The sequence below is a fragment of the Stegodyphus dumicola genome, chromosome 5 (assembly GCF_044657685.1).
Source record: "Stegodyphus dumicola isolate Sdum_Otavi_A_Nest chromosome 5, ASM4465768v1".
In the NCBI taxonomy this organism is placed as follows: Eukaryota; Metazoa; Arthropoda; class Arachnida; order Araneae; family Eresidae; genus Stegodyphus; species Stegodyphus dumicola.
The window spans coordinates 6517970-6537629 of record NC_140772.1 but is presented as its reverse complement, the minus strand read 5'-3'; the positions used below and the strand labels follow the sequence as shown (position 1 = coordinate 6537629).

General features: G+C 37.6%; 1 long non-coding RNA gene across 1 annotated transcript in view; it reads left to right on the top strand.

Annotated features, from left to right (window-relative positions):
• Positions 1–19660, top strand: part of LOC146997027 (uncharacterized) — a 35244-nt gene that overhangs the window by 7048 nt on the left and 8536 nt on the right. Inside the window, exon 2 of the long non-coding RNA XR_015041076.1 lies at positions 4597–4805. This is a non-coding gene — a long non-coding RNA (uncharacterized LOC146997027). The remainder of the gene's footprint in view (positions 1–4596; positions 4806–19660) is intronic.

Below are 19660 nucleotides of genomic sequence, written 5' to 3'. Positions count from 1 at the left end.
ATTCTTCATTATTTAATTTCTTTGAATATAATACAGGCCGATAATATTTGGTGGCAACCATTTGAAAAGTGAAACGCCGTTTACAGCGAACCATTGTAAAATGCCAAAACGAAACTAATAGCCTTTCTGGGCAAATTGCCTCTTTGGGCCCAGAAAAACTTTACAATTAGTGAATTTTAAAAATTTATTCAATAGAGGTAAAAATTAAAATCCTACGCTATTGCTGGAAAGATAATATTTAGTTTAATAAACCAATGCAGAATATAAAGGAAATTATCTGCTAGGAAAGTGAAATTTAGAAAGCAAATGTGCACTTTTGTTGGAATAAATAATTGGAATTTGTAAATAAGTGCACTGGAATTGCCAACGAAAATATAAAAGAGACGAATGAAATTTGATAATTATTGCTGATTCCATAGAAAGTTCCCTGCGTATCAATGGGAATTGGAAACTCTCCAGATAACCGTTGAATAACTCAACGAAAGCACGGTTCATCAACTCGCATGTATGAACAATAAATACCCTTTTCAGTTTTAGATCTCTATTCAATTTTTTAAGTTTATTTTTAATTTATTTTTAATTAATAGGGTCTCCGTGCGTCGATGAGTTTTCTCGCATATCTGAATGGATAGGATGTAAAACGGATATTCTAAAATTTAATAGAAATATAAAACTGAAAAGGGATTTGTTCAGATATGACGAATTGCTCTTTCCTTGATTCAGGGTTGTATGGAGAGGTTCCGATTCTCTTTGATAAGTAGGGTTTCTTCTATGCAATCAGCAATAAATTTCTTATTTTATTCTTTTCTTTTACATTTTAATTAGCAATTCCAGTGTATTCGTAATTATTGCCGCAGTAATGCACATTTGCTTTTCTAAATGGCCAATCATTTATTACCACAATAGTGCAGATTTAAGACACAATAACACGCCGAACAAATCCTAATTCAGAAGTCAAACAACAAAAATCAGCGTTATATTTTCAAAATTTTCACAGGACTAGTTTCGATGGTTTTACCGAACCGCCATCCTCAGCTGCAAAACCGCAAATGAACAAGATAGGAAATAATGATTAGATAGATACGTAGGGATTATTCTCCCATCAATAAAATTACGAGTTACATCCTCAAGGACCCCATTCCGGATATGAATTCCTGGGGTATTTATAGGATTCCTTGCCAGTGTGGTTTAATTTACATTGGCCAAACTAAGAGAGCATTAAAGTTTCGCGTCAAGGAACATGAGGCATATGTTAGAAAAAAGGAAACACAGAAGTCTTCTGTTGCCCAACATTGTTGGTCCGAAAATCACACTTTCAATTTTTCTGCTGCCAAAATTATTCAAAAAACATCTTCCATTGGAGAACTGGATTTTCTAGAGGCATTTCACATTCAAAAAAATCTTTCTGTTCTAGTTAACGATCCTAATTCCAATCCATCTTTGCCTTCGGCCTTTAAAGAAATTATGTTTTAGTTCTGGTTTCACCAACAGATGGCGCCACTTGCTTATTCTTGTCCAGATTTTTTTATCTTATCTAATCATTATTTCTTATATTGTTCATTTGCGGTTTTGCAACTGAGGATGGTGGTTCGGTAAAACTATCGAAAACAGTCCTGTGAAAATTTTGAAAATATAACGCTGATTTTTGTTGTTTGAATTCCGAATTAGTGCAGATTTGCTTTCTAAATTTCACTTCGAATTTCCTAGGGGATAGTTTTCTTTATATTGTTGATTACTTTATATATACAGTGTGTTTCCGAATTCGACCGAAATATTCAGGGGGATAACAGTAGGCAGCAAGTGTATGAAAATAACCATAGAACATGTTGCCTCGAACCACATTTAGTGGGAGAAAATCTCAAGAATAGTTATGAAAGATGTGACCTCCAATGGAACAAAACTGACCACTAATAAGTATAAAAACATTTATTTGATGTAAAGCAACGTTATAGTGCATCAAAGTCAGAAAGCAGAAGATGAGGTAGGTGTATGGGAATGGTTCGAAGGTGCGTCTGCGAAGGTCATTGCACTGGACTTGGCGATGTACCCGGTGTCTTTTACATTTTAATAAAGAATTCCAATGTATTTATTAAATTCAAGTTATGAAATCCAGCGTATTTATTTATTTTAATTAACAATTCCACTATATTCCAGTGTAAGCAACGACATCTCGTGCTTTCAGATCCTCAAGTGTATCTACAGACGTCTGATAATCAACCGATTCCAAGTGGCACGGATCTCATTCTCTTGAATTTCTTCTTCTAGGACACCTGTAATCGGTTGTTTATCAGACACCTGTGGATACGACAGAGGATCTAAGAACGCGGGGATCATCCTTGCTTCAGCAGATATTGCCGGCATACCGGATACTTTTTTTTAAAATTTTTTTTATTTGAAAACATACAGACTCCCCGTGCACCCCATATGTATAACACGGGGCTTACAGAAGTAAGTTAACTAGGACATTAAAAGTTACGTGCATAAATAAAACGAACAAAAACAGAGAATAGGAGTTTGGACTTCACGGAAACAGATAAGTTCACTGGCCAAGTCACTCCGAACATTTTCCCTACCAGCGGCCAAGCGGTAAAGTCGCTGAACACTGTTAGTTCGACCCGAGGTTCGAATCCCGCGAGCGGGCTGGCTGCATGGGTGTTTTCGTGGTTATCCCCATGTGTAACGTGTATACGAGCCAGTTTCCCTTAGAAAGTCCTCCACGAAGGCATTCCTCCCCTTAGGCAGGTAGCCCTAGTGTGCTTTGCCATAATTAAATACACCACTACACCACACCGAACATTTTCAAATCGTTCTGCAAGCATAATCTAGGGCCATCAAGCGTAGAGCATGAGAAAATCAAATGTTCCACATCCTGAGGCACTTTTTTTGAACATTCACATAAATTGTTTTGTTTCGTTTTAATCTAAGAACAAACAAAGTTACCATTACTTTCAAATTTACGGTAACCAGATAAAAACTGAGAAACTTTAAAATGAATAGAGAGGAAAGACTCAGAATGCAGTCTTTCAACGTGTCCGGCAATCTTTTGTTCGTCGGTGTCTGTTTTGCACTTGTAGAGACATTAGGTATTTTTTTGAAAGCAGACAAGATGAAAAATAGCAAATGCCTTCGCTGGGAATCGAACCACGAACCTCTGAAATACCGGCCCAGCGTGCAGAACCACTACACCACGAAGGACGCTAGGAAAGTGGGAGAAATACCTTATATACTGACCTTCGCAGGCGCAACTCCGAACAATTCCTATGAAGCTCGTCTTCTTTCTGACGGTGACCTGCTAAGCATTCTAATCCTGCTTTACGTCAAATAAGTGTACATAATACTAAATATTGAACCTTTTTTGTTCATTCAGCTTCACACCTATTTTTGCGATTCTTCCCGCTAAACTTGGTTTGCTCCCACTAAACGTATATATGTATAAACTGACTAATATCTACGACAATTTTTCATCTCTTGATACGTATTATCCCCCCACTGAATCTGTCGGTCGAATTCGGAAACAGCTTGTATATTCTGTTTTATTGATTCACGAGCTTCAGTTGACTACAAATTAGATATGATTACCTGCAAGGAACTGCGGCATTTCTTTCAAGTGTGTCCTTGTGTTAGAATGATTACCACATCAATCCAGCAAGATCAGTGATTCCCGGAAAAGAGCAGTCGATTTTCGATAGAAAGAAATCGATCAAAAGAAGAAAGAAATCGATCATCTGTATGGTAGTTACTGTTATGATCTGTATTTATTAAATGTCTTAAATTGCATTCTTAACCTTAATTAAAAAATAATTTTAAAATGATTACTTTTGAAAATTACAGAAAACTGCTTTTAATGAAACTGATTAAAGAATGCTGTGATTTCAAGCAAAAAAGTAATATTTTCAATATTGGCAAATGAATTGCGTAAATTAATTTCATTGAATTTCTACTTTTTGTTAACGTAACAACTGTTTTATTGTAATCTCGGAAAGAAACTAGTTTTCGAATTCGTTTGATGGTATATTGAGATTATGACAGGGCATGATAGGGTTATCTGCCTAAGGGAAGGGATGCCTTCGTGGAGGACTTTCTACTGTAAAATGGCTCTTATACAGATTACACCTGGAGAAAACCATAAAAACTCAAACTCAGCTAGCCCGTTTTCCTGGAATCGAACCCCATTTGAATCCAGATACATGCATGATAATAGTGACGAATACAATATTACCGCTATAAGAGTATAGCACAATTTTTCAAACGATTATTTTAAACTCAGTTGCGTTTTTATAACGTATTTCAGGAAGTAAAACAATGAATAAAGCATAAATAAGAACTCCTAAAGTTTGTTAAACGTAATGATGTGCTTGGGTTCCTACGTATTTAAGCAAATACTTTAGTAGAAATAGCAAAATTATCGGAATGTTTGAATTCTGGCAACCATGCGCATAAAGTCTTCAGGCAGCCATATCCATAACAATCTTTTTAGTCAAATAGCGTCGCTATTTTTGTATGCGTTCTTTTTGCTATGTTCCAAATTCTAAAGATTTTTATCGAAACATCGGGGTATTTTGTGCCTTAAATTTAATGTTAAAATACTTATTTTAGGAGTTCGTCAACAATGAAAGAAACAGCGAGCAGCAATACAGAATTTTGCCGCGAAATTCTTAAAGGAAACAAGAAGATGCATTTGATAAGAAGCCTGTTAGCAATGCCGAAGTTGTGCAATTCTCAGATTTTTTTAAAGTGAAAAGAGAACTCTTTGTACACGGGGAAAGGAACAGAGCAAAATATTGCAGAACGATTTCACGAAGAACGTAAGTGTTTATTTACTTACTGTTTTTTTTTTGCATCAAATAATTCTTATGTAATAACTAAAATGTGTGTGTTTTCGGGTACTTTTCCGTTTTGCCGGCGCAGGCGATAAAGTCGCCAATAATGGTACAACTGATGCCAAACGGAATATCCTCGCTGGTAACCTTTTACACCTCATTTTCAAAACAAGTCGCAGCCGTTTCTTATCAGATTGATTATTTCTTTCAATACTGGCATACAATTACATAGAATTTTTACCAGATAGTTCAATTTTATGCCCTAAGACCATTCGTGGTCATTAAGTCAATTAAGATGTCATCACACCGCTCACCCGAAGGCGAAAATATAGAAAAGGGAAAGTAAAGGGTTAAATTCATCCATTCTAATGAGAATGCGCTAGTGAAATAAAGCACTGCAGTTTTACATAAGCTATTCGTACGAATTGAAGTAATTCTTGCATTTAAACTTGTACTCCAAATTAAGATTTAACTGGAAATTAATGTAGATAATTACTGAGAGAATTAGATTTTTGTAGCGTAGTTTATGTGAGATAAGATAACTTGAAGTCACGACGGGTACGAACGGGCGAATCAGGATGTTGAACTATGAAAACTATAGTAAATTCTTAAACTAATGTTATTTTACAAATTTATTGTGTTTAGTTATTGGCTTTTTACAAAATTTTAAACGATATTAAAATATTTATGCCTTCAAAATTAAAAATTCTTAGAACTAACATTTGTTAACATTTTTTATGTGTATACTGTATGTTGTCGCCAATAAAGTCTGCTTGGCGAGATTTGCGCCGGCGAAACGGAAAAGTACCTGTTTACGTTTGATACGTGGATAAAATTTGCAGACTTTTAAATTATAGATATAGTTTGTAAAGTTTCATAAAAAAATCACGAAAAGACTCAACTTGCATCGGATAAGTAACTTTTATCTTTGCATCTCTAAAAATTGCCAGATTGCTCCAAGTTAATTGCGTTAATACGTAAATACATTTCTTTGCTGCAGAGTAGGGAGCATCAGGTGTATCGATAAAAATTGAGAATTATCAACGAATATTACTTTCTTTGGTGGGTTTCTAGTACTAAATATATATCAGAAGGCTTTATAAAATAAGAAGCAACTTTTTCATATTCAAGTTAGAATTTATTTGATACAAATTTCTTAAGCGTGTAGGTAAACATTTCAGCATTTCTAAATCGAAACTTACGAGATCGTTTTACCGCGTACCTCACAGCATCAAATCCAGAGTAAGTGTAATCTTGGATCTTGGATCATACAGGGGTTGGACAAAAATATGGAAACACTTATAAAAAAAACATGTTTCTTTGCTTAATATGGTGTAGGAAACCCGTTGGCATCCAAAACAGCTTGCAGTCTTCTCGGAATGGATAAATACAGTTCCTGTATGTTTGCCAAGGGAATATTATACCATTCTTCCTGCAAAACGGTGGCAAGTTCAGATAATGTTGGCGGTGGATAACGAGAACGCACTTTCCGTTCCAATGTAGACCACAAAGGTTCGATAATATTCAGGTCTGGTGACTGTGGTGGCCAGGGGAGATGGGACAACTCATCCTCGTGCTCAGAAAACCAGTCCTGGACAATGTGAGCTGTGTGAACAGGGGCTTTGTCGTCTTGGAAGACACCATCACCATCGGGGAACAAAGTTTGTACCATGGGATGAACTTGATCGGCCAAAATGTTCACATAAGTCTTGGCAGTCATGCGCCCTGACACAGTTAACATGGGGCTAGCAGAGAACCACGATATGGCTGTCCAAACCATAACACAACCCCCGCCATGTTTCACTCTTGGCAACAAGCAGACTGTATTATAGGCTTGAGATGGCGTTCTCCAGACGTAAACTCGGCCAGAAGTGGGAAACAATGTGAAAGAAGACTCGTCAGACCATATTACTCGCTTCCACTGCTCTATAGTCCAGGCTTTATGACTTAAACACCACCTTTTCCTGTTACGAGCATTAGCATCACTGATGAGTGGCTTCTCAATTGCAGCACGGCCAGCAATTCCCTGTTCATGAAGCTCCCTTCTAATTGTTTTGGTACTCACAGGGTTCGGTAACACAACATTCATTTCAGCAGTAACTTTTGCAGCTGTGGTCTTTTTATTTTTCGTCACAATTGCCCTTAATGATCGTCTGTCACGATCACTCAGGACACACTTTCGTCCGCGCTGTGATTTAGCAGATGATGTTTTTCCGCTTTTCAAATATGCGGAATAAATCTTCCATACAGTACCTCTTGAAACACTAAACTCCTCGGCTACCTTGCTTACGGAAGCACCTACCATACGTGTTCCAACAATTTGCCCACGTTCGAAGTCTGTTAACTCTGACATAATGACAACCTCACATAACAGTACTCCGACAACAACTGAACTGTTTAGCACATTTACGAAGTTGTATAGGTGGCGTCAGTAGTCAAAAATACCAGCGCCACCTACATATTTCATTAAAATCAATCTTTCTTTTCAAACATGCATTTCACAAGGTGTTTCCATATTTTTGTCCATCCACTGTATCTTTACTGCTGGTTTTATCTACTATGAGCTCTTATCAGTATATTATCATTATACCATAGGCCATAAAGTTAAAAATTTAAGAGGTGTACACCGCGGCCGAAGGCGAGATCAATAAATGAGAGAACGCATAAAATAAGTTTTGCTAAATTGCATATCATGGCATATCATGGGTGATTATATCAATGGCGGCGAGAGGCGAAATGAAAGTCTAAGCTTCTGGATGAGCCTAGAAGAGTAGAAACACGTGATCAGCGTCCGGCAATGGGTCGAGTAGTCAGAGTTCGAAAAATGAAGTTTTTTGTAGTTTTTGGAAATAAATATAGTTCGAACATAGTAAATGCAACATCTCTCTGTGAATTTAAGAGACCTATGTCTTTTGAAACACTTGAAAATCATCTAAACTTGCGATATAATCGTGAAATGAATAGGAAACTGTAAAAGGAGAAAATGAAGTCATGTGGTTCACTAGGGCTAATGAGTGAGAGTAAGCACTTGGTGTTGACCACGAACTTTGATTTTAAAACACACGATACGAAATAGTAAAAATAAAAAGTAAAAGTAAAAATCTTGGTTAAATAAGTAGTAAGTGTAATCTGGCGACGCCTGTCTGCTTTCTCCTCTTCTCGAGACTCATCACCACCCGTTCTCCTATGTCTTCATCCGAGGCGCGCCTTTCAAGAAATATAGTCCTGTGAGATCGCTACACTTTCTAAATAATTAGCATTACATTTCCCAAATGTATTCAAATATCACATTAAATAAGGTGCAGTGTCATTAGCTTATTTTGAAGCAGATGACATGAAAAATGTGCAGTGTACTCGCCGAGACGCGAATACGCGCCGAGTGTGCTACGGTTATATCACGAAGGCGTGCGGAAAGGTGGGGTAAAGTACTTCACAAAATATTTGATAATAATTGTAACTTCTACTCGTAATAATATTTTTTCCCCTTATATAGGCTGGCCTTTTACACGGATAATTGTTGATAATGCGTTTTGCGAGAAAGAACATTAAGCACCCTTTTAATGGTACACGAGTTACATAAATTCTCAAATAAGTACTAGTATAAGAAATTCAGAATTTTGTTTGTACCGTGTATGAATCTGGGGAAGATGTGTATCATATTTCAAATTATCAATTCATAAATAAGAAAGAAAGTTAAGAAGTAAATCTCATGCATATCATAAGCAAACCCTATTTCCCTAAGTTTCTCATCTGGCAGTTCAAATGACTCTTCAGGCTTAACATTGTATATTTCATTAACAAGACTTGGAATAAAATTGGCCCACCAGCGGCCGAGCGGTAAAGTAGCTGAACACTGGTAGTTCGGTATGAGGTTCGAATTTCTCAGTTTCCCTTAGAAAGTCCTCCACGAAGGCATCCCTCCCCTTAGGCAGATAGCCCTCGAGGCTTTGCCGAAATTAAATAACTTAACCTAACCTAACCTAACCTGGAATGAAATTGATAGACTGATATGTTGTAATCCCAAATGGCTGGACGCTTAGAGTTAAATGCATTCGGCGGGAGTGGCCGATGCCCATATGGGTAATTTGGCCGTCTCGTCACTGAGAACTGACCAGGGTGCATTACAGGGAGCAACCGAATTACTCCCTCATGAGATAGGGGAAATTCAGTTCCAGTTTTGATGGAGAACAACCCCTAAGACGAATCTTCCACTCCCGCCAAATCTCTCATAAGGACATTCAACTCACTAGCATTTAAAATGCCTACGCAGAGATTATGCAGGCAATCATCCAAGCCTTCTCCGGGATTTGAATACGTCGCTAAGCATTATATCGATTAGGACAGCCTGATATTGAGGCATAGCTGGACCAAATGGATACTCGGCCATTGCAAAAAAGGCTCTGTCAATGACGAGAGATTCATTGCAATCATTTCGATATCGATCAGGTTAGCCTGATATTGATGCATAGCTGAACAAAATGGATACTCGGCATTGCAAAGATGGCTCTGTCACTGATATTGATGCAGAGCTGGACCAAATGGATACTCGGCCATTGCAAAGAAGGCTCTGTCAATGACGAGAGATTCATTGCAATCATTTCTATATCGATCAGGACAGCCTGATTTTGATGTATAGCTGGACCAAATTGATACTCGGCATTGCAAAGAAAGATTTTCAGGAGGAATAGAATACACCATGGCGATGGAAAAAGACATAAAAATGCATGGCCGGAAACGCTTTTCTGACATCTGTCATTGACGAGAGATTCATTGCAGTTATTTCTAATGTCGATGGATTAAAATCCGTATGCTGAGAAAAATGGAAGTATACAGCTGCGGAAGTTACAGAATTTCTTCAGAATAAGTTTCTAGCGATTATTGTGAGTGTAGCGATAACTAGGTGTAGCGATTCAAAGGACGTGGGAAAAAAAAAAAAAAAAAAGAAAGTTGATGCTGAAAAGCAAAAGTGAGCTATGATGGGACATATTAGAATATACAAGGCGTTTCAGCAAGTCGGTTACAAATTTTCAGGAGGGATAGATTACACCAAGGCGATGGAAAAACACATAAAAATGCATGGTCGGAAACGCTTTCCTGACGTAGTAGTTACGACACAAACCCCAAGAAAGGAAGGACTAGAACAGGACGAGGATATATACTTATTATTCTTAGTACAGCAGAAACCAAGAAATACGAACGTCAATCGTCATCCTAGAATGTGTTCGAAATCACGACCTCGGACCGTGATGCAGGAAACGTGCTTCATGTATATTACATGCATGCTACAGATGCTCCACGCGCCGGAGATGTGAGGCCTGGGTCGTAATTTCGAACACCTTTAATGACGATCGTTGTCTGTTTATATTCTTATTTGTTGGCGTCTGCTTTACTAGACATAAACATAATAAAATATGTTTTTGTCACACTGTTCCTGTCCTTACTCTTTGGTGTTTTGTGTTGTCACTACTGCGCCATAAAAGCGTTTCCCATCACGCATTGCTGTGTGATTTTCTATTGTCCAAGTGTACTCTATTGCTCCCGAAAGTTTGTAACCGATTTTCTGAAACACCCTGTATATTCAAGCTTTCAGGCTGCATGTATTTACAAATTGTGTTAAAAAGTAACGAAATTGCAACGTTCACCATGTAAATACATTAAGTTATTTTAAGCAGGAGGTATGAAAAATGTGCAGTGAGGACCAGAACCTCTCGAAAACGTGTCGAGTGTACTATCGTTACACCACGAAGGCATGCAGAAAGGAGGAAGAAAACACTCCCCCTTTAAAAAAGCGACTGTGGTTTAGGGGACCCAATCGCCGAATCATGGTGGTGACGAATTAGTGTTCGTCACCACCATGATTTGGCGATTGGGTCGATTGGGTCTGGCGATTGGGCGATTGACCTACTGTAGAATCATTAGGATTTTTGAAGTAGGAAACGCGAAAAATGAGCAATGTCCTCGTCAAGACTCGAACTTGACGTCTCGAAATACGGGTCGAGTGTGCTACCGTTACACCACGAAGGCATGCAGAAAGAAGGGAAAAGTACCTTATGACCATATTATCCTAAATAATGGCAGTAATTTGATTTGAAGGCAAACAAATGCAGTGGATTTAATTTCTAAGAAAAAGTGAAAATATACTGTACTTTTATGACACGTTAATGAACTTCTTCATAAAGTAATAATATATGGAGCTTCTAAAAAACTCGCTTCTTGTGGTATACAGGCCTCTTTCAGATTACTCTAATTTTTCAGATTATCAGTTAATAAACACCAAATAAAGTTTAGAAATAAAATACTTGCGTATCATACGCAGCATTAACCCGTTCTCCCCTAATTTCTCACTTGGCAGTTTAAATGACTCTTTAGGCTTAATATAATAACTTTCATTAATAAGGCTTATAAGGTATTTCTCCCACTTTCCTAGCGTTCTTCGTGGCCTAGTGGTTCTGCACGCAGGGCCGGTATTCCAGAGGTCCGTGGTTCGATTCCCAGCGAAGGCGTTTGCTATTTTTCATCTTTTATGCTTCCAATTAACCTAATGACTCTACAGGCTTAACATTGCACAATCGTGTATTGAGTATAAAAGAGGAATGCAAGCTCAGAGTAAAAATTTAAATCATATTTTTATTAGTTAGAATATTTGCATTTTTATTAAAATAAAAAGTGTAGCAGTTTCTGACGGTTCTGATCTTCAATCACTCTACGCGCACATTATTTATCTTTCACAGTTTCATATAAAATCGACTTGTATATAATACTCTCTTGAAAAAAAAAAAAGTTTTAACTTACCTTCCTTTTTCTTGAATGGATGAATTTGTGACACCTGTGAGAATAAAAATACTCAGGTTTCAGAAGGGCAGATGCATTTTACTTCTGACATCCGCACCCATAATGGCTTTTCCATATCAGAAAATATCTGTAGTGCGTTTGCGTAAAGGAGAGTAATTTGTGAAAGCATTTTGTTTCTATTAGTGCAATACTTTTCAATACAGATAAACAAGCATGAAACGCTCGTAGAATGAGATATATTGCAAATGCTTTCCAGAACGATCTAAATTAAATAATTTTTTTTTTGAGAACTGAAATTATTTTTATCACCTACATCTGCCTCTTTTATTTTAAATATTCGTATCATTTCTTTTAGATTTAGACGTATTTCCGAAGATTTTTAGGAATGTAAGGGGAGTAAAATATTGCTATATGGTATGTAGCTTGTTTAAAATTTTTTTATCTTCAGTTTCATCCATTATTGAATAATTAAAAAGGAAGGAAATTAGGATTAGGAATTTCCTTGGAACACTAGTTTTACTAGTGTTCCTAAGTTTTAAACCATTTTTTGGGCATTTTTTATGATATGTTATAGAATCCCAAGGAAAGATTTTATAAAAAAGTACCCTATGACTTAATAGTACCAGAGCTTCAAATACAAATGCGTTTTTACACACATTTTTGAAGACTGAACCACAAGAAAATGATCCACTGTACCACATCTTTTTCAAATACAAATTCTGGCTTTTAAGAACTTAACCAAAAAATGATTTAGAACAATACAGTTTAATGTTTGAAGGCCTCCTTTTGTCAGCATATCCATAAACGTAAGATTTTATTACTTTGTATGCAAAATAAAATATCTCAGGATGAAGAAATATAAATTATGAAAATTGCAGAACAATTCAAGATTTGCTGTTGCCCCAGACGAAATAGTAACCGGTAATTTTAGTTGAACATTTCAAACTAGACATTCTAATTATTAAGCATCCTAGTCACTCGCTCATGTAATCATTTCCGAAATTTCAACATTATCACATAATAACTTTGTAGAGACATTAGGATTGTTTTTGGAGGCCGACAAGATGAAAAATTAGCAACGCCTTCGCCGGGAATCGAACCACGGACCTCTGGAATACCGGTCCAACGTGCAGAACCACTACACCACGAAGGCACGCTAGGAAGGCGGGAGAAATACCTTATATACTCCCCCTTTTAAAGGGTGACTGGGGTTTTTAGAGGACCCAATCGCCAAATCCTGGGTGAGGAGAATCATTAGCCAACACCCTTTTAGTTCGGGCGCCACTGTAGAGACATTAGGTATATTTTTGGAAGCAGGAGAATTGAAAAATTACCAACGCCTTCGCTGGGAATCGAACCACGGACCTCTGGAATACCCGTCCAGCGTGCAGAAACACTACACCACGAAGGCACGCTAGGAAAATGGGAGAAATACCTTATATACTCCCCATTTTAAAAGGGCGACTGTTTGTTTTTAGGGGGATCCAATCGCCAAATCCTTGGTGTGGTGGAGACTCATCATCCACGACCGTTTAGTTCGAGCGCCACTGTAGTTTGTTTCCACCCAGGATTGTTTTTGGAGGCCCGCAAGATGAAAAATTACCAACGCCTTCACCGGGAATCGAACCACGGACCTCTGGAATACCGGCCCAGTGTGCAGAACCATTACACCAGGAAGGCACGCCAGGAAGGCGGTAGAAATACCTTATAACTTAAGTTCAAGTCATTCAATCATCATTAAAACCAAGACAATTCTTTCAAAGAAAGATGAATTTTAAAAATCTCATGATATGTCTCCTAGCCACTCCTCTTGAGTGTTATGTAGTTAATTAGTTGTATTGCTGCTTTACATATAATTTGGATGCATTCATGATATATTCCAGGAATGGATAGCTTTCTTTATTTTACAGTAGATTTTTCCCATGTAATTTCAATTGACACTAAAACATATGCTACGTAATATAGGATAGTAAAAAATGACTTAAATTCACTACGTAACCTTCGAGGCTTGTGATACTATTCAAAATTACTGTACGAAATAATTAAACGGCAGTTGGAAGTTTACCATTTTGAAGATTAACTTCTTAATCATATATTACGCTGGTAACACGTTAATTTTTCTATTCATTTTTGTAGAGATTTTCTAAGAACTTGCATAATGAAGCCGTTAAACAACTTCATTCTGTGAGAATATTGAATTGTAATAGAAACGTATAAGCACTATTCAAAGAGATAAAGTGAAATTTATGATTTGAAAGGTTTCATGTACCGAAACTCTAATTAAGATAAAACGGAATAGTAATCTTAATGTCAGTAAGGTAATTCAGATAAAAATGTGTAATAGTAGATAATAGTAATCTTAGAGTCTGGCAGATTTGTACTTGCATAAATTCCTGCTTTAGTTGTGCAATGCTTTTAGAAGTATATTTAATACTAGAACTACGACGATGGGTCATAACGGATCCAGTAATTTGAATGACATTATTTTCGCACTGTATGTGAATCGGACGCGTAATTAATGTTATTGAGTGTAAAAACTTATTTTGTGTGATATTAAGGAACAAGAAGGTTAGGTTAAGTTTTATGAAAATTGCAAAGCATGCGAAGTCTAACAGAAGGGATGCCTTCGTGGAGGTTTTTTAAGGGAACTGCCTTATTCACGCGTTAGGCCCTGAAAAACCCACCAAAACCAATGATACAGCCAGCTCGTTTACCTGGTCTCGAACTCAGAACGCACAAGCAGTATTCAACGTTTTTTGACCGTTCGGCAAATGGTTCGACTCTGGACGTCTGGGAAATTGTTACTGTTAATTTCTTAAATTAGGATTTCTAGAAAAGTAATTCTTTTGCAGCAATGACTTGATTTTATTTAGTTATTCTGCAAGAGGGTTTCTCCTTTCTTTCAATCTTCTAGTCTGTTTGTTGAAATTTTAGTTCCGTTCTTTACAATCGATTTTCTTCCTTTTAGGTTACCTTTCCTATTCTTTATGCAGATAAGTATCTAAATAAAAACACCGAAGAAGAAATATGCCATATTTGCTAATTTACTTGCTAATGATGCTATATTTCTACAGCATTTCCACGTGGAAGTAGAATTTGTGGTGCTGAGCATTTTACGCTTTGATCGCATCCATTTTGCTTTAGTTTGGATTAACATTCCTGTTTTGTTTGATTTGGAAAACGGTACTTTTGCATGAGCTAGGCAACCAGTTTTGTCAAAAACTGATGTTTCCATGGAAACAAAAAGTTAGAAATCATTTATCTTGTTCTTTGCTATCTACCAGTTCTTTGCATAGTTGTTATTGTTGTCTTGCTCATGTAATTTCATAGAAGAATGGTTGCTAGAGCCTCGAAGAGGTTGGTCTTCTACTTCAACGTAAGTTTTCACGAAGACTACCCAGAGGGATGGTTCGGGTTCAGAGCAACAATGCAGATTATCCACGGCAGTTTCTGATGTCAACACAATACACCAATGCGCATACACTGGATGTTGACTCTTCTATCGTTTAAATCTATTTGCATAGAGTCGTGAGGAAGGAAAGACAGGATATGTTCAATGCATAATAGTTTTGTTTCAGGGCAGTAACCAGAAAGTTGCTGAGGACCAGAAAGTTGCTTCCTCGTTGCTGAGGTTTTGGCAACGTTTTATCAAAGCGATATGTGAGCGCTAGCATATTCTACGTATGCCTAAGCTTCAAGTGAAAATGCTGCCCAGCTGGGTCGTCAGAAAATAAAGACGGAATGTTAATTTTCCGCAAGTGAAACAGCGTAACATCTCCAACAGTGAAACAGCTGTTGGAGATGTTCTAGACAAATCCGTACAAAATAAGGCACCAAAGAAAAAATCCGTACTAAGGCACCAAAGAAAGTACGAGATATATTATGGAAAAAAGAAAAGTAAGTAGAGCAGTGTTTTCTTGAATGAGAATGTCTACCTGATGCGATATTGGTCCAGTAAGCGATATGAAATGGTAAAAGGGTAGTGTTGGTATTGTCTTGTCCGTGTATTTCATGGAAGAATGGTTGCCAGAGCCTTAAAGAGGTTGGACTTCTATTTCCACCCCAGTTCTGAGGGTGGTCTGAGAGTTTCCACCTTTCTACCTTGCCAGCAAACCATACGGGAGTCTATGCATATTTGTAATGTTTCTATATTTGAAATGCCTTTATATTCTGTCTTGCAATTTCACGTTTTGTTCTCCACAAGACTGCTCACTAAGCGGAAAATTTTATTCACGTGAATAAATTCTATTCATGTAATAATAATAATTTATGCAATAATAACTCTAGGATTTTTATTACGTTTTAAGTTATCTGATCAGATTATGTTTTTCTTTCCCTTTCGTTTCGCCTAGACACACACACTTCTGACAGAAAAGATAATACGGCGTAGTTTTAGGTGGAATGAAAGCAATGCAAATGGATCTATATGTCGTTTTATTATAGTTTATTATAGTTTTTATATGTAGTGATGTAGAGGGATTTTTTATGAAGAGACCCTATGTAATTAATTACATTGTTAGCTTCTTAAAAAATCAATTTAAACACTTGTCTCTCACAGAACTACAAATATTAAGTTTGAAAAATTACATTATTATTGCACTGAACAACATTAATACATTATTATTAAACAACATTAATCCTTTATTATTAAACAACATTAATACATTATTGTTGTACCAAACAACAAACCGAATAAAACACAATTAACAAAAATACATTATTATAGTACAGTTTCATTTTAATCTGATTCAAGAAAGTGATGACAAGTTTTTAAATTTTAAATTATAGTTTTAAAATTTCGCTTTAAGTTTTAAAAATTTATTTGAAGTAAAATGTCAGAAAAAAGCTAGAGCAAGATAAAGAGCTTCGTTGTTGTTTGCTAATGCTCCCTTGATTTAGCTTAGTTCCGCCTCCACTTTTGATGGAAAGCATCCAGAGGAGCGGGGCCGAGGGTCTCCCACCCCTCTTCCCCAACCTCTCCAGAGGACTTTCGGCTCGCCCATGCCGCACGGGCACTGTAATTTACAAACGTCCATTCCTTCTCCGGTATTCGAACCCGGGTCCTTCGGCACGGCAGTATGCGACGCTAACCACTATATCGGTAGGGCGGTAGATAAAGAGGTGCTACCTACCACCCATTTACTACTTCATTGCGCCATTTCCTAGTAGCTTTGATGCAAGGCGTTCTGTCCAGATAATAACAATAAGTGCTAAAGAATACCAGCTATAACTTAAATTTATGATATAAGTTTGGTTTGGTTTATGTCATTATGGCAAAGCCTCGAGGGCTATATGCCTAAGGGAGAGGATGCTTTCGTGGAGGACTTTCTAGGAGAAACGAAACTCAGACGGAACTACCATTGTTCAGCGAGTTTGCCGCAAATGACATTATCTGAATTGCATCTTTCCTTGAACTGATTTATTTTAACAAGTTGGGGAATCTGATTGGAGTACGATACCGTCATTTCACTGCGCATTGTCAGAAACAGCTTGCTATAATTTAAAAAAAGAAAAAGAAACCTTTTTTTTTTTTTTTTTTTATTTTAATGTCTATGTTGTTATTTAACATAAGTGAATTATTGATGTTTAATACAAGAGTGATAAGCCATTCTAACACATTTCTTATTTAAATAAGAAAAAGATTATTTGCTGTCTGAGGTACTTTATAGTACCTAGAAAATGCCAGTACAGACTTTTATATTATTTATCGTACTGCGTATTTTTATAAAGCTTACATAACAGAATTCTACTTTTTTCTATTAAATTTTGTATATCGAAAATTTTTGTAATCAGGGTTTAATAATTTATCTTGGCGAGACTAATAGGTGTGGTGTATTTAATTATGGCAAAGCACACTAGGGCTATCTGCCTAAGGGAAGGAATGCCTTCGGTGAGGACTTTCTAAGGGAAACTGACTCGTATACACGTTACACACGGAGAAAACCACGAAAACACCCATGCAGCCAGCCCGTTTGCGGGATTCGAACCTCGGACCGAACTACCAGTGTTGAGCGACTTTACCGCTCGGCCGCTGGTGGGCCCGGGCGCTAATAGGAAGAATGCCTTTGGGAAGGACTTTCTAAGGGAAGCTGATTCGTACACACATTGCACATAATGAAAAACCACGAAAAACATCCATGCAACCAGCCCGTTCGCCGGGATTCGAACTACCATTGTTCAGCGCTTTACCTGTCGTCCGCTGGTGAGTCCAATAGTTACCGTTTCGGTAAAGTCCTCAATCCTTCCGATAAACTTCTTCTGAGAAACCTGATGAGTCAGGATAAATCTTAATTGCTTCTTCCGTGTTGCGTTTAAATAAAGTTGTGTTTATATAATTTCAAATTCGGAAAAGTTCATACAAAGTCTGGCTATTTATTTCCAGGACTGACGTAACTGTAGGAGAACTAAAAGTCGGAAGATGGCCCAATGATTGCATATTGAAGAGCGCTTTCTTGCGCATGTGTAGTGCAATCGGCGCCATTCTGAAGTAAGTGGTATCCTGAAGTATCCCGCTCAAGAACTTATGAATGGTTTAAACGCTTTCGGGACGGGTGCGAAAGCGTCGAAGATGATCCACACACAGGTCGGCCGCGGTCCGTACGCACGCCGGAAGCAATTGAAAAAGTTCGCGGATATGGTGAAATGGGATCCTCGATTGACTATTCGACTACTCGCCAATGGACTGAACATGGACAAAAAGACATGGACGGCGAATTTTGACGCAAGACCCAGGCAAACGCAAGATTTGTTCCAGATTCGTTCCTCACCATTTAAGGGACGAACAAAAGCAAATTGAGACTGGACGCATGTGGCGAACTTATCGACAACGCTGATGCTGACCCTGCGTTCCTGGATAGGATAGTCACGGGAAACGAGTCTTGGTGTTATCAATATGACACTGAAACCAAGCATCAAAGCTCCGAATGGCGGTCTCCAAGTTCACCACGGTAGAAAAAATTTCGATTTGAAAAGTCCAAATGAAGGTCATGTAAATCGTTTTCTTCGATTGCGATGAACTCATTCATCATGAATTTCTTCCTCCTAACACGACTATCAATGGACAGTTCTACACAGAAGTTCTTGACCGACTTCGAAAACGAATTCGTAGAGTGAGGCCTCATTTACAACAAAATGGGAGTTGGCTGCTGCTACGTGACAATGCCCGCCCACACATTGCGTTGCCTGTGAGGCGATTCTTAGCCCAGCATGGTGTCGTTGAAATGCAGCATTCACCATACTCTCCAGACCTAGCACCCGCAGACTTTTTGCTGTTTCCTAGGCTGAAAAATTCGCTGAAGGGAACAAGATTTCAGGATGTCGAAGCCATCAAGAAAACTGTAACGTCACTATTAAAGAGCATTCCGAAAGAGGACTTTTAAAACTTCTTTCCGAAATTTGTACAGCCGAGCCCAGACGTGCATTACGGCTGATGGGGATTACTTTGAGTCATATTAAATGGCTATGTGTTTAACTTTTTTTTCTTCTGAGTTATTCCATGAGTCCTGGAAATTAATAGCCGGACCTTGTAGAATAGTCTTCATTGTACAATGGTTCATATATTTCGGATAGCTACCTGACGCGACTGTGTTCGTCTGCTCGACAGAAATGAGTTGTTACTTTTTAGTACCGAAATGACAGCTGGCTCGAACTGCTAAATTTCAGAAAAACTAACCTCGTAACACGCAAATGCTAGAAATACTCTCTCTCTCAAGATTTCAAATCCTCAGCTTAAATGCACAAACAGCTAATTTGCATTCTGGTGAGAAGCGAAAAAGAGAAGTTATAGTCATGATAACTGATTAAGTAACATAGGTAGTTCTAAAAATATATGCTATAAGGTATTTCACCCTCTTTCCTAGCGTGCCTTCGTGGTGTAGTGGTTCTACACGTTGGGCCGGTATTCCAGAGGTCCGTGGTTCGATTCCCGGCGAAGGCGTTCTTAATTTTTCAATCTCTGCGGCCTCAAAAAATTACCTAAAGTCTCTACAGTGCAGTGTGATAATATAATAATTCCATAATGTAATGATACAATAATATGTATGTAAAAG